Here is a 13,871-nt window from a genome sequence, read left to right on the forward strand (position 1 = left end):
ATTTCGATTCATGCTGATCTCCAGAAGGCTTGACGGGCCAGGTTGTGTGTGTGTGTGTGTGTGTGTGTGTGTGTGTGTGTCATATATTTCTCCTATAACAGAGTAATTTCATTCTCAGAGGATGATGGATATAAACAGATTGTTTTTACAACTGTCACAAACTTCTAGCTATTAAAAGTGTGTCTGTTTTTTTCTCCTTCAGCATGGAATTGCAAGAAAAATGCGTCAGCTGTCACTCAATCAGGATATTTGGCAGCAGAATATCCAGATCTCTGTAGAAATAGACCAACAGAAATAACCAAAGCAAATGAGAAGCTGAGAAGATTATTCCATTCCACTGAGCTGCATGCAGTGGTAAATAAATCTGAGGAATTCAATTACTTATAGTGATGTGGAATGTGTTTTCTCTCAACCTTTGATGAGCTACAGTATACTAACATCGAAACAGGGTGAAATCCACACATTCTACTGAATGATAAATAAAAAAACAGATGTCTCCCCCTTTTTATAACTATTCCTATAATACCAGTATTTTAGCCATGCTAGCGGCAGTTGGTGCACCACTTTGCTCCAGATTAAAATATCTAAACAACTAGTGCCACCATGAGGGTGACATTTATGGTTTTGAGTGAAAACGCCTCAGACATTCACGTCCCCCTCAGAATGAATCATAATAACTTTGGTGATCCCTTGATGTTTTAACTAGCAATAGTAAATATTAGCATGATGGTGAACATGACCACATTACACCTACTGAACATCAGCATGGTAGCATTGTCATTGGGACTCTTAGTCTTGTTGAGAAAGGTATTTCTACAAGCATTCAGCCTCCCACCACTCCTAGAGAGGTATTTTTGAATGTATATAATACATGTGTATACAGAATCTGAAGCTCAGTGTAAATTCAGCCAAGAAAACTTTATATTTTTTCCTGATTCATTCATTCTCTTGTTTGCTTTCTGTCTCTACCACCATATTTTGCACGATCTCCATCAGCCAATCAGATTACTGCTGTGAAACTTTTAAACTGTTCTCCTCTCTGCTGCTGTCAGCTGTCATTTCAATGCAGAACCATTATGAATTGCAATATTAACCTTACCTTTCTCCATTTCTCTTTGTTGTTGGGGAACAATCTGATGTCCAACTCCAGGACACTCTGCTGCAGATAACACCCTGATTGCCACCTTGTAGTCTCTGTGGATAATTCCATCCAAGCTATCCATGCAAGCCTTCAGTCCCTGAGAAACGTTTGAGCCTGCCTGCAGCCTGCCTGCAGCCTGCCTGCAGCCTGCCTCCGTGTTCACCAGCACTTCACATGCAAGCCGCTCATTACTCTCTGGCCTCCGCCACCTCAGCTCCCACAGGTGGGCCAACATCCTTAGGCAACAACATTAGAAAATAATTAATTTTATGTATCAGTATCTCATTTCATCCATTTTCTCTTCCTAATCAAATACTCTAAACTGCTTCTCTTTGGACACTGAAATATTGGTCATGCTAGACAGAGGTTCCCAAGCATTTCCTGCTCTAATAATCTATAGGAATACCACAGTGTGGTTTCAACCTCCACCCCCTGGGGAATGGTCATCGCAACTCGCCAGCATGCCCCCGGCACATAACTCCATCCGGATACCATCAATGCAAAAGAACCAACGTGGTTTAAAATCTAATGTAACATCTCTCCTCACCAGTAAATGTTTGCATCACTGTCTATTTCTCACCTGGGTTAAGTGTTTGTAGACACCTTCCTCAGGCATGAAATGCATCGTATTGCAGGATGAGTTGCTATGCAGTGGTGTTTGAACCTTTCTAAAGGGAATCAGGCTTCTTAGTTCAAGGCATGTATTAGAGACAGGACTGTATTCCCTGTCAGGTTTCATGCTGGATATGAGAAAATACTGTTTACCATATCATGTTAATTCCATTCATTTGAATTCACTTTTATTTATACATACAGACAATTCTTAACAAAAGTTATCCCTTTGCGCTATAAATTTACAGCAGGTCTAAACCATACTCTTTGTAATATTGTTTACAGAGACCCAACAATTCCCACCATGAGCAAGCACTTGGCGATATAGGCAAGGAAAAACTTCCTATTAGAGGCAGACACCTCAAGCAGAACAATGACACAGGTTGGGCAGCCATCTGCTATGACCGGTTGGGGGGAGAGATACATATTCTCCCATTTGTCTCGGTAAGTTTTCGTACTGTACTACGTCATGCTATTATACAAATTCTACACATCCTGTATCAGCATAAAATTTAACTAAAATAGATCATATAATTTAAACTAGACCTACAAAGTGTTGAATAGCATTTATTATATTGTCGAATTTATTGATTAAGCGATGGAACTTCTTTATGCCAGATGGCATGTACATTTTTGACTCGCAAAAGGAGTTTATTAACTCTTGTTTTCCCTCGAACTCTTGTGGCGATGTGAGTTATGATTGTTGTCTTTCAGAAGCAATGGCATGAGTAGGGTGATGTTATATACACCACAAAACCTTTAGGGGAGAATGTCGGGGCTGGTTTGTTGGTAGTGGTCAATAAAGTCTATGACTTTGACACCGCAACATTCAACACTGGTTTACTTTTAACCATCTTTTACTATGCTTATTTTTTCCATTTAATTTTTGCAATTTAAATTTTGGAATGAAAAGACAAAAAAGTTATTTTTGAACTAACCAGCATTTATTCAAATATGGCCGATAATAACAAACTTGAAGATTCATGAACTCTGCAGTCCAAGCTAATTAATGGTGGTAGCTATTGGTTACTGATTCAAAGTTAATGGGTTGACTGAGATGCATCTCTCAAACCGACTTGAGTGTGAAACCTTACAGAAAAGTAATGAACATTATCCAGCCATGCATGTGTCACTGTGTTGAAACGTGCCTTTACATCAAGACATCTGCATGGTGAAATGCTTGAGGCTACCGCAATGAAATTACTGCCTTTATCAGAATTTAATCACTGTTATTTTTCTGTCTCCCCTTGCAATGTCACGCAGCCAGAGGAAATGATTACAAGCCTATTTTCGGCAGCCTGCAGATGGCAGCTCTCAGGTTAGACCCCTGTATTTGAGTGATTAAAAAAGTGTTCAGAGATAGAGTCTGCTGCAAGTGGGGGAAAGGAACTAACAATAACTCAAGTACTGTATTTAAGTACAATTTTTAGGTTCTTTACTTGAGTAGATTAATTGTCTGCTACTTTATACTACCCCACTACATTTATTTGATAACTTCAGTTACTCTGCAGATTAAGATTTATATGACAAAATATAATCAACAAATAAATTACGATCTATTATTGTAGATTTATATAAGATGAGGGGAAACTCACAAGCTAACCAGCAGAAAAAGCATAATAAGTAATTGAAACTAACTCTACATTTACAAGCTGAAACATTTAAGTGGTAAACACATGCATGTATCAATAATTATAATCCTATAACATACATTGTTCTGAAATGCATAATGAATACTTTTTACTGTGTATTTGCAAAGTGCATAATGGATTTAAATCCTTAATATCACTGTGGTTTGAATAAAAAAAATTGTCAGATCTTCAAATGCCTTGCTAGCTGTGGCCTTCCATCTTTTAATTCTGAGCTGAAGCCTGTGTTCCTGGCTGTTATTTAATTTAAAAATCAAGCTATTTTAAAAGCAAGAGCTGTAAAATAAGGATCTCCAACCTCATTTGGGTGTCTTCCTACTGTTTCTTTCACCATTTCTCCTGCCACTGGTAAAGGTCATTGTCTTTACTTTAGAGACAGAACACTGAAGGATGAGTTATTTTTCCAAGGCAAAGGTTCTTTTGGGAGGGACGTGGGCTGCAGTTTATTTGAAATGTAGATTCTGCGCTGTGTCTGTAGCACTTTCATCCTGTCCATGAAAAATGCACACTGTGATCTCATTATCCTGCTCTCCTCTTGGAACGCTACATAAAATCAATGGGGAGCAGAGGGGTGACAACACTAAAGATCCTTCTTTTCTTTTCGCAGTGGGTAAGAAGAGGCCCTACAAGTGGGAGAAGTGTAGAGGAGAGTGAATGTGTGTGTCAATCTGCACTTGTGTGTATATTAAGCACTAAACTGGTGGTTTAACTGCATGATTTCACACCTTTCAGGCAGCTGCTGGTTTCCATTTTTTTAAACATGCTTCAGATAAAAAATACATAATAGGCAGTGGTGGAAGAATTACTCAGATCTTTTAGTTAAGATTTAATTTACTTAAGTAAAAATCGCCATACCATCCATCGTCAACTGCTTATCCTGCATACAGGGTCGTGGGGGGGCTGGAGCCAATCCCAGCTGACATTGGGCAAAAGGCGGGGTACACCCTGGACAGGTCGCCAATCCATCGCAGAGCAGAAAGGCTGGGACAACCGACAACTTCCTCAAGAGAAAGTGCCCTTTTTTCTGGGATGCATTTTTTTTATATAAATAAATTTACTGTATATATATTCCTGTTTGTGCACAGACACGCAGACAGGCAGCAGCCCCTCCCAGCTGTGTTTTTCTTGGCTTGTGTGGAGGTGAGTGGTGATGAACAAAAGACCAAACTACCAGTTCCTCGAGTTTACCGCTAATTCGCAAAAAGACAAAAGGCAAGTACAAGTCTTGCTAACATGCAGGTAAAGGAAGGATTGCGTTCATCATGGTCCTGATCTGCTATTAGCCACTCGTGCAACACACCTGGGAGAGGCCAGGAGAGCAGTGATGAAGATGTTGAGTTTTGCCAAGGCAATCCCAAAATGGGAAATCCTTTTATTTGTTGTTTTGGATAGTATAATTATTTGGTATTTGGCCATTTAGCGTTTTAAACAAGACAATCGAACAATTCTCTCAACTGCCTTTATTGGTCATAGCCAGAAGAAGCCTACTGGTGGGAACAGCTACTGTGGCCACAAGCCTCATGGGAGGGTGTACCATCCTGTGAGAGTCCAGTATCTTAGGTGAGTCAAGCCTTAAATTGATCGTTTGGCCAAGGACAGGACATGAACTGCAGTCTCCCATGCTCCCAAAGTGGTACTCTTTAGATCTACCGGTTCTCCCGTCTCCCACATGTTTCATGACAGTAGTATAACAATGTCACTAGAGACTGTACTGACAGTAAGACGTTGCTTATAAGTTTTAACAACCAATTCCTTTGTTAATCTGGTTGCAGAAACTTTCTGGCAATGTATCTCATCGAGGCAATGCTTTCGTTGGTTTTCGAAAGTCACAGAATGTTTGAATGGACGACATTTTGAAAATGACATAAATTTGCAGCGATAATGCAGAATAATTTCAAGTAGGTTTCTAGTAAATCCATGTCATGTTCCATGAAAGCCAAACATAAGAGATAAATCTCAACACTTCTGTTATGGTTTAAAAATGGTCAGCAGAAAAGGATATTATAAACAAGCCATAGATAGTAGACAACGCACAACTAACACTATTGTCCCTTTAGCCACGTGTTAGTGCACAAACAGAATGTGTCTGAGTCTGTCAGTGTAGGAGGAACATAAAAGTGTAAATATAACTGCTTATCTAGGAACATAAAAGTATAAATATAACTGCTTATCTTCTCCGGAGAAAACACACCTGCCATCTTTATTTCACTGCAACAGATTGTTTTTTTATTCTGCACTGGATGTTCTTATTGCTAAATTGGCAGCAGGTGGGGAGACATGTAGCTGCAATATAACCAATTACAGTAATGATGGGTGAGGGCTGTGTCTCATTTCCCATTGCAATGGGCTAATGTGAGCACACCTCACCAAACACACTGCATACCAATGGTACGCCTGAATTTCAGTAGTTTCCAGCTCTGTGTCAGTGGCTATGTTCAGGCTCAGGAGCGGGGTGCTTGTACTGTTAAGTGCATTGTAAGGAATCTCTATTTATTCCATTTTATGGTTGCCATGGTAACCGCTGGCCAGAGGCTAAAGTGAGCAGTGCCCTTGGCTCTCTCAGATTAATGGCCCATGGCCCATTCAGTCCACTGCTGTTCAATTGATGTCCCCTTCGTCTTTCTCATCACTACAAGCACAGCTGTCTTCACATTTAGATCAATGCAGTCTTCAGCCATCAGTATCTGCATCAAGGATCTGGAATCTGGGCTGCAGTGTGGTGCTTGCAAAGACTGTCAAGGCTGTATGTGTTTCCCTGTGCTGTGTCCCCATGTTCCTCTTCTGTCCTCTAGTTCTGCCCCAGGAGTGCTACAGCTGATTGCTGAATGAGGTCCACCTAGCTTCAGAGGGCGGTCTTTAAAAAGCTCCTATGCAAGTATCAGAAAGGAGGCTTTTTGAGTTGGGTCTGCTGGTCTAGCTGCCTCTCAGCCAGGGAAGTTTGTGTTATGACTTTATGTTTTGACTTTAACTTATGTCTTTTTATGTTAATAAGTCCCACAGATTTGGTTGTTTTAAAAGGTGTTTATTTGTTTAGTTTGGGTCAGTGTTGGAGTGTTGTTTGCCCCGTTTAGCCACCATAGGGTGGGGAATAACAACAGAAAAAGTTTTAAAAGGTAATAAATCAATTTTGCGAAAATTAAGGCCATTAAAAAGTATTAAAAAGTTTTAATCGCCATTTAACAAGGTATTAAATGTTGAAGATAATTTTTTTTCAATATGAAAATCCTGTTTGTCCAAAAGTTTGTTTGCTAAAAGTGTAGGTGAACGTATTTATTTATAATGCATAGCCAAAAATACTAGACAGGCAGAGAGTAGCGACTGTGTGATTCGTTTCTGTAACGTGAAATAGGCGCAGGGATCTACCGTGCGCCTATTTCACTCTTAAACGCTCCCAAAAATAGATCCGTGCGAACCGGGAAAAGATTTACGAATACAACCGACCGTAATCTCCCACCCCGCCGGACCCTCAATGTTAAGCGTCCAAAAACTAATCGGAGTGGCGATCAGGAGTAACAGGATTAACCTGGTTGGCCCGTCGCCCTATGGCCACTTGAACATCCCCGTTCCTGAAAAACAAGAGCGAGATGCGCTGCAAGAAGCTGAATCCGTAAGACAGAAGGCAACAGGGAAAAATTCAAGGAGCGTGTGGGTTTGGCTATTTAATCTCTGCCTTTTATTTAAACACGTTGAACTTCTCATAAAGCCGATGCTCTTGTTAATGTCACTTTTTGTGAACAGATCAATCACAGCTTGGATGGAGTGGGATTTTAAAAAAGAGTTTGACTTGCTGCAACAAACTTTATAAATGTTGAACTCAGTGTTGTGCATAAATGATTATGATTATTGAGGAGTTAGTAGCCTGCCTAAAATCAAGTTGGAGACTCAGCAGCCTAGAGCATTTTTCTTGCGCAAAGTATAAAAAACAACCCCAAACTGAAGCAGCTGTAAATTGAATTAATATTACACTAGTGGTAAGTTATATACTATTATATGAAATTATATTGAACATAATGAATACATTAATATCAAACTTACAGTTTACTATTAAGTTAACAAAGTACTTTTAACTTAATGTTATATACTAATACAGTCATTTAGACTAGTTCCTCTTCCAGGTTGTGCCTGTGCTACACCGCCTAAGATCAAGTGGTCAATGAAAGTTATCACACATCATTGCAGGCAAGCTCACATTATCTAGTTTAAACCAACTAAAACACAAAATTACACTGCGTCACATGATTTGCTGTAATGTTGCGTACATAAACGTCATAGCCTATGTAAGACAGTTGCTTTTTGCAGGAAATCTGACCAGTCCTTCACATAGAAAACAATAGGCCTATACAGGCTGTTATAGGCAACTAAGAAAGTTGGTGAACGCCTCAATTTTTAGGTGGCGTTACAACCTGATGACATACAGGCAATAAATATGTTGTAAATATATTTAAATTCATTTTAAAACCTCAAAAATGTCCCTTTTAAAAGGTGTGTGGGTGATTTCATCGGTTACAGCTCAAAGTGGCGCGGCAGTCTTAAATAGGTCTTAAAAAGGTTTTGAATTTTGCTGCAGGATTCCTGTGTATATACCCTGAACAATGACTATTGAATATCTGATTACAACTGAAAACATGAGACAGAAATACCCATGAAATAACCATTGATTAAAACATAAAATAATACTCCATTATAAAACTGTTAAAAGTGAACACCGTCCTTGTTAACTTGTGTACACAACTGCTGCCTGGCAAGTTTGGCAAGAGTTGGTTGGATATACTACTTGTAGCACATCTTAGTTTTAAAGGTACCCCGCGGTTTTGTCCGGAGTCAACTCACTCTGAAGTGTTTCAGCAGAGGAGCGTTTAGCGTACACGTTGTTAATGTTGTTAATTTGTCATTTTATGTGCTTCAACTACAGATAACTGCTCTCTGTGAGCCTGTTCCATTCCACTCTGTGTGGGCTACAGATCCTACATGGAGCATTTCAGAATAAGAGAGTCTGATTTTGCTGAGTTATTCAGATGTTGCTTATTTGTTCAGTTGACCTTGATTTTAGTGGTTTAGGTGTAGGTGTTTTATTTTGAAATCGACCGCATTCTCTGTGCCGTTCTGTGTCTGACTTCCTGTCTGGTTCATCTGCTCTGTGCTGCCTGACGCGGCTTCAGTCAAAAATAGACTGGCAGTGAATATTGAACTAGCAAAACTTCAATAAAAAATCGCTATTCGAATCATCATAGCAATATCTGGCAGAAAAATTGCAATTAGATTTTTTTTCCCCCAAAATTATTCAGCCGTTGTTTCAATTACACTGATCAGTTATGGTCATAACACACAAGGAAACAGACTAATGCAGCTACAAGGGCAGTAAAGGAGAAGACAGAAGATTGGGAAAAAGGTTTAATATATTTAGGTCTGACCCTTAAATACTGGGGCACAACATTCAAACATCCCAGGACTGTCGCAGTGTTGCACTGTTTCATTAAAATCAAAGGAAGCACATTATGGAGTGTGCACACTATCTCAGATTTCATGGTTGCTGACAGTACTGTCTTCTATTGACTTTGTCTTTGCTGTAATCTCATTGGGATAATGGACTGTGCAGAATACTTTCAGTCTTTCTTCAACACGAGCCTTATTCAATCATTTTGCCCTGTAACTTGTTTAGAAGAGACTTGTTTTAATCATTTTTATGGATCCCTATCAATGTTATTAAACGGAAAAGGTGATTCAACAAGATACTGAGTGATATTTATGTGGAAACTGTTGAATGAGGAGGTGGAAACATAACATGAAGCGGTTGACATTCTTGAGAGTCGAGCCCGGACACAGGTGGAGGATAAACTCTCCCAGCTCCGATCACCGAGGCTATAAATCGACAATCTTTTCTTTCTAAGCGAAGCCACTTCATGTGAAAAACGATACCACTGTCACCTCCTTCCCATTCACTCTGACTATTGAACTGGCTGGTGGAAATGTCAGGTGATGCATGTTAACTCTCTGGCATTTTAGTAAACAACAGGTCTGAAGAGGATCATGGCTCATCATGTTCCACACCCTCAAAACGAGGTTACGCCTGCACCATAGCTACAATGTGTAATAAAATAATAATTATAATTGCAGCGTGTAGGAAGTTCCTCCAAATCATCACTAATATGCTCTCTGAAACCACTGAGAGTGAACACAGTGATAGTTATAATGATGATAATGTGTGTGAGCATACATTCAAACAAAGGGTATCATTTGTACATGAGGGAACATGTAGCATTGACTAATAACGAGTAGGTAATTGGATGATTCAGAATTACAATGAGTACAATTTTCATTGTTATATGAGAGGAGACCTGCGTTTCACCTAGTCAGGTGGTTGAATCAGTTTGTTAGACGGATTCCTCTGTGGAACTGAGCTATCTCTGCTCAACCACGCTCCTCTCGGCTGGCGTAATTTTCTGTCGGATTGTTTGACTAATTAAATTGGCCACACTGAATGTCGCAGTGACAGACAAAGATCAAAGGCCTGAGATTCAGAACATGGAGACACAAAACTCCAACGTAAATGGAATTTGGTGATGACATAGAGAAGTGAAAGAAAGCTGAGATGACAGGGATAAACAGAAATTATATTAAAAAGATGCTGCTTTAATTGTTGTTGACAAAGAATAAGGTGGGAAAGAGAGTGGAGATGTGAGAGACACCAACAACAGAGGGGAGAGGAACACAAGTCATAAAAAACACACAAGTGACAATATTACAAGTGGCCCTGAGAGGTGGCATCAATTATTATACTCTGAAAGCAACAGAAGTTAAAACTAAGTCCTCGTGGGCTTGAAATCACTGACATTGGTTTGAAGAGGCAGAGCACATGATCTGAGTATAATCAAATCCCCTCTCGTGCAAACAGCTGAGGAAAAACACAGAGTTAATGATGATTGTACTGTTCTCATCAAAATGAAAGGGCAAGCTAAACTCATTTCTCCAACATCTTCTCCAATGAACAGGTCGCATGTTGTACTTGGCAGAATTTATTTGAGAAAAGGGAAAACTGAAATAAACACAAAGAAACACAGGTAAATATTACAAAATTGTAGTTAAAATAATGACGCTAACAATATTCAGGTATTCATGATAGCTTGTTACTTCTGGTAAATACATCATTAATGCGCTAAATAATAGCATGAATGACTAACTAAATTTTACATTATTCCACGGGCTCCTAAATAAATAATAAATATTTACTGGCAATGCCAGACTAAGACAGCAAAATAAGTAGTTGGTTGAGAGGACGGTCAGGCTCCAACATGTGCTCATCAGTATACACTCAAAATGGCTGCCCTCATGTTAAATAAGAACTTCAAAATAAAAGTCACTTAGATGTCTTAATCTGTTACATTACAATGATTTAAGACAGAGAATTAAGACATGAAGTGAGCATTATGGTTGGGAGAGGAGCCAAGAAAAGACTGATTGAATTTATGGAGTCTAAACTATCAAGTTCCAACATTGATCACATTTGACTGGCAAAATTGTTTGAATCCCAAAATATTTGCTTATGGTTGGGGATGATAGCCTACATTGTTCAAAGAAGCCAACAATGTAGGATTTGGTTTCAGAAGTGAGAGGACACAATAAAAAGACATGCATTTGTAGTAAATAATTCTGCCTTCCATAAGTCTAACAAATAACTTGAAAATTTAACTGTATTGACGCTCTAACCCTGAAAAACCCCTGCAGTTTTTGATTAAGGTTCAACATTGTCATTATTTAGCAAGAGACTTTAATTCAGAACAGAGCACATAAAATCAGTCTGTATGCTGATGACATTACATTGACATTCTGTCCCTTAAAGCCTACTGGATTTAAAGCCCGTCCGTGAGCTCTGCGACCATCACAGCTCCCTGACGCATCGCTGACACATTGCAGACGCCAGCCAGATATCTAGCATGCCAAATATTTGGAGATGTCAGCCAACTCAACATCCACATCCAGCCAATGAGAGAAGGCGGCTGGCAGAGCAGGCAGCTACTTTTTCACTGCAAAACCTCCAGCCTCCAGACAGTCCCTGCTACCTGCGTGTGCTAATCCATTCTTTCACCCATATTCTTTATCTTTATAATCGCTATTTTTATAATAACAAACAAAGGCTGTTTCGTGTGTAGGTTTGAGTCATTCCGTTTTACATTTCACATGTGTTTTCTTGATAAAACGTGGTTTGGAACCAGCGTTGGGTGACACAGCCACTGTCAGCTCATGTAGTGTGTGACCCCTGTCACCGCTCAGTCTCATAGTGTGAACGCCACAACGACTTCAAGACTCCCGTCACAAGACAGTTGTGTAATCTGAACAGCATGGTGATCGGCCGACGCTGAAAGTTGTGTAGTCTGCACGAGCCTTAAAGTGGCTATAATAAATGTTTTTATGCATCAAATGGCAGGTTACAGTAAAAGGAGAATTATCACCCAAGTCTACTGCTCCATTTGGCTTTACGGGCTTTAAAGTGAGTTTCAACTCATTGTCCACTCCCAACTGTGGCAGCTGTATTCAGAGATAAAGTTCTAGAAACCCACTGTACTCACGCAAACAGCAGAGAGACACAATAAAAAGGTAAATGGCAAATTAAGACAAATTTGTCTTCGTTTGCTACACTGGTTAAATATTTTGCCACAGGCATGTTCAGTCCAAAAATGTCTTTAAAACAAATCAATAAATCACTAAACATCTCACTTTTTTACACACACACACACACACACACACACACACACACACACACACACACACACACCCTTGAATAGTAGGACCAGCATTGGGAAGTTGTTAAGCAGAGTAAAATCATCTCTTTCATTTCACACCCCAGTGAAAATGTGTAACTGATGCTACATGATCCAATTCCCGATGATGATGTGTCTGCCCAGCCTCGGGCTGCAGTGTAGACAACTGCTGCTGCTTCTACTGTATGTGGCTTGTGGGGCTTGTTTAAGCTGCAGGGTGACTGTAACTGCAGCAGAAACAGGAGCTCTACTGAGATGCATCTCAATGAGAACGGGGGAAGTGTTTTTCTCACATTTTCACACCATGAGCTACATATTTACTTCATAAATAATGTGCAATGCCTGTTCCCTGCAACATTAGCCAATAAAGAAGAAAAAAAAAACACTCAGCTTTTCATTTACATAAATATCAACATATCTATCTACATACAAATATGAACACAAGGTGGAGTTTCATTTAGGCTGGTGGCTCATGTTAAATGTGATGGTGAAGAAGATGATTTCCTTTCTAAATATTTAGAGAGAGAAATGAGGAAGTTAGGAACAGAAATCATTGATATTAAAGCAAAAAGGATTTTAACAGCTGAAATATGATCTGTTCTGATGGTCTGATTTGTTAAGAAATCCATTGAAAGCACTCACACATCTACATATTTCCTTAATTCTTCAGTTTTATAGTGACCATTTCCGTTAATGTATGATGTAATTGTGACCAACATGCATAATTATCTTCACCACACAGCATGAATTAAAAACAAGATAATAATCTGAAGATCAGATCATCAACAATCAAAATAAAAAAGTCAAGTAGTCCTGTCCAACATGTTCTCATCCCAGGGCTTCAAACACCGACGCTTTGACAAAGCACACAACGTACCCTTCAGTGTCTGTATGAAACGCTTTAAGATGATGTTAACGTTGTGAAGTGGTCACAATTTGGTTAGGTTTAAGCACCAAAACCACTTTGTTAGGTTTAGGAAAAGATCATGGTTTTGTTTGAAATAAGTAAGTTATGTTACTGTAGTGTGACCATATGCAGTGCGCAGTACCAGCATTTCTACATTTTACTGTTTGGCACATCAGGACTTTTACTTGCGTACTGGCACTTCTCACAAGTCAGTGGAAATGTCAGTGGAATATGTTAAAACGTAATTGAGATAAATGCTAACATCACAAAAGAAGGAAACAAATTGATTGTGAATCCCTCTAATATAACATGAACAGTTTCCATGATTTCCATGTGTGGAAGTTTATCTTTACATGTTGCTACAGTAAACATGGCATTTCTTAATATGGAGGCTTAAACTTATTTAAACTAATCTGCTGTTATCTGTACCACTGAGACTGAAACAAGCTTTAATGTCTTTTTAGATTTTAAGCTGCGCCCTCTTCATACTTCCCAGCAGCAGTAATCATTGTACTGCCATCAGAAATCACATTAATGAGACACACTCTGAGCAGAACCTTTCCTTTGAATACCTCTTGAAGTGAAAGGAACAGCGATCACTAAACCCATTTAAGAGCAGAGCAAAATGAACGACTATTCTTAAAGGTCTCATAAGCCCAGAATCCCTCAGCAATTCAGAGCTTTTGTTCCCATGACAGCAGCAGGAGGACTCTGCAGTTCTGCAGTGAAATCTCACTGATGAGTCTGATATGTACCATGTGTGCCACACAGCACATTAGATACTCTTAAAGATGAGTGCGTATGTC

The sequence above is a fragment of the Micropterus salmoides genome, unplaced genomic scaffold, assembly GCF_014851395.1.
Source record: "Micropterus salmoides isolate LMB-PRFRI ecotype aquatic unplaced genomic scaffold, ASM1485139v1 Ms_hic_scaffold_13, whole genome shotgun sequence".
NCBI classification, from domain to species: Eukaryota; Metazoa; Chordata; class Actinopteri; order Centrarchiformes; family Centrarchidae; genus Micropterus; species Micropterus salmoides.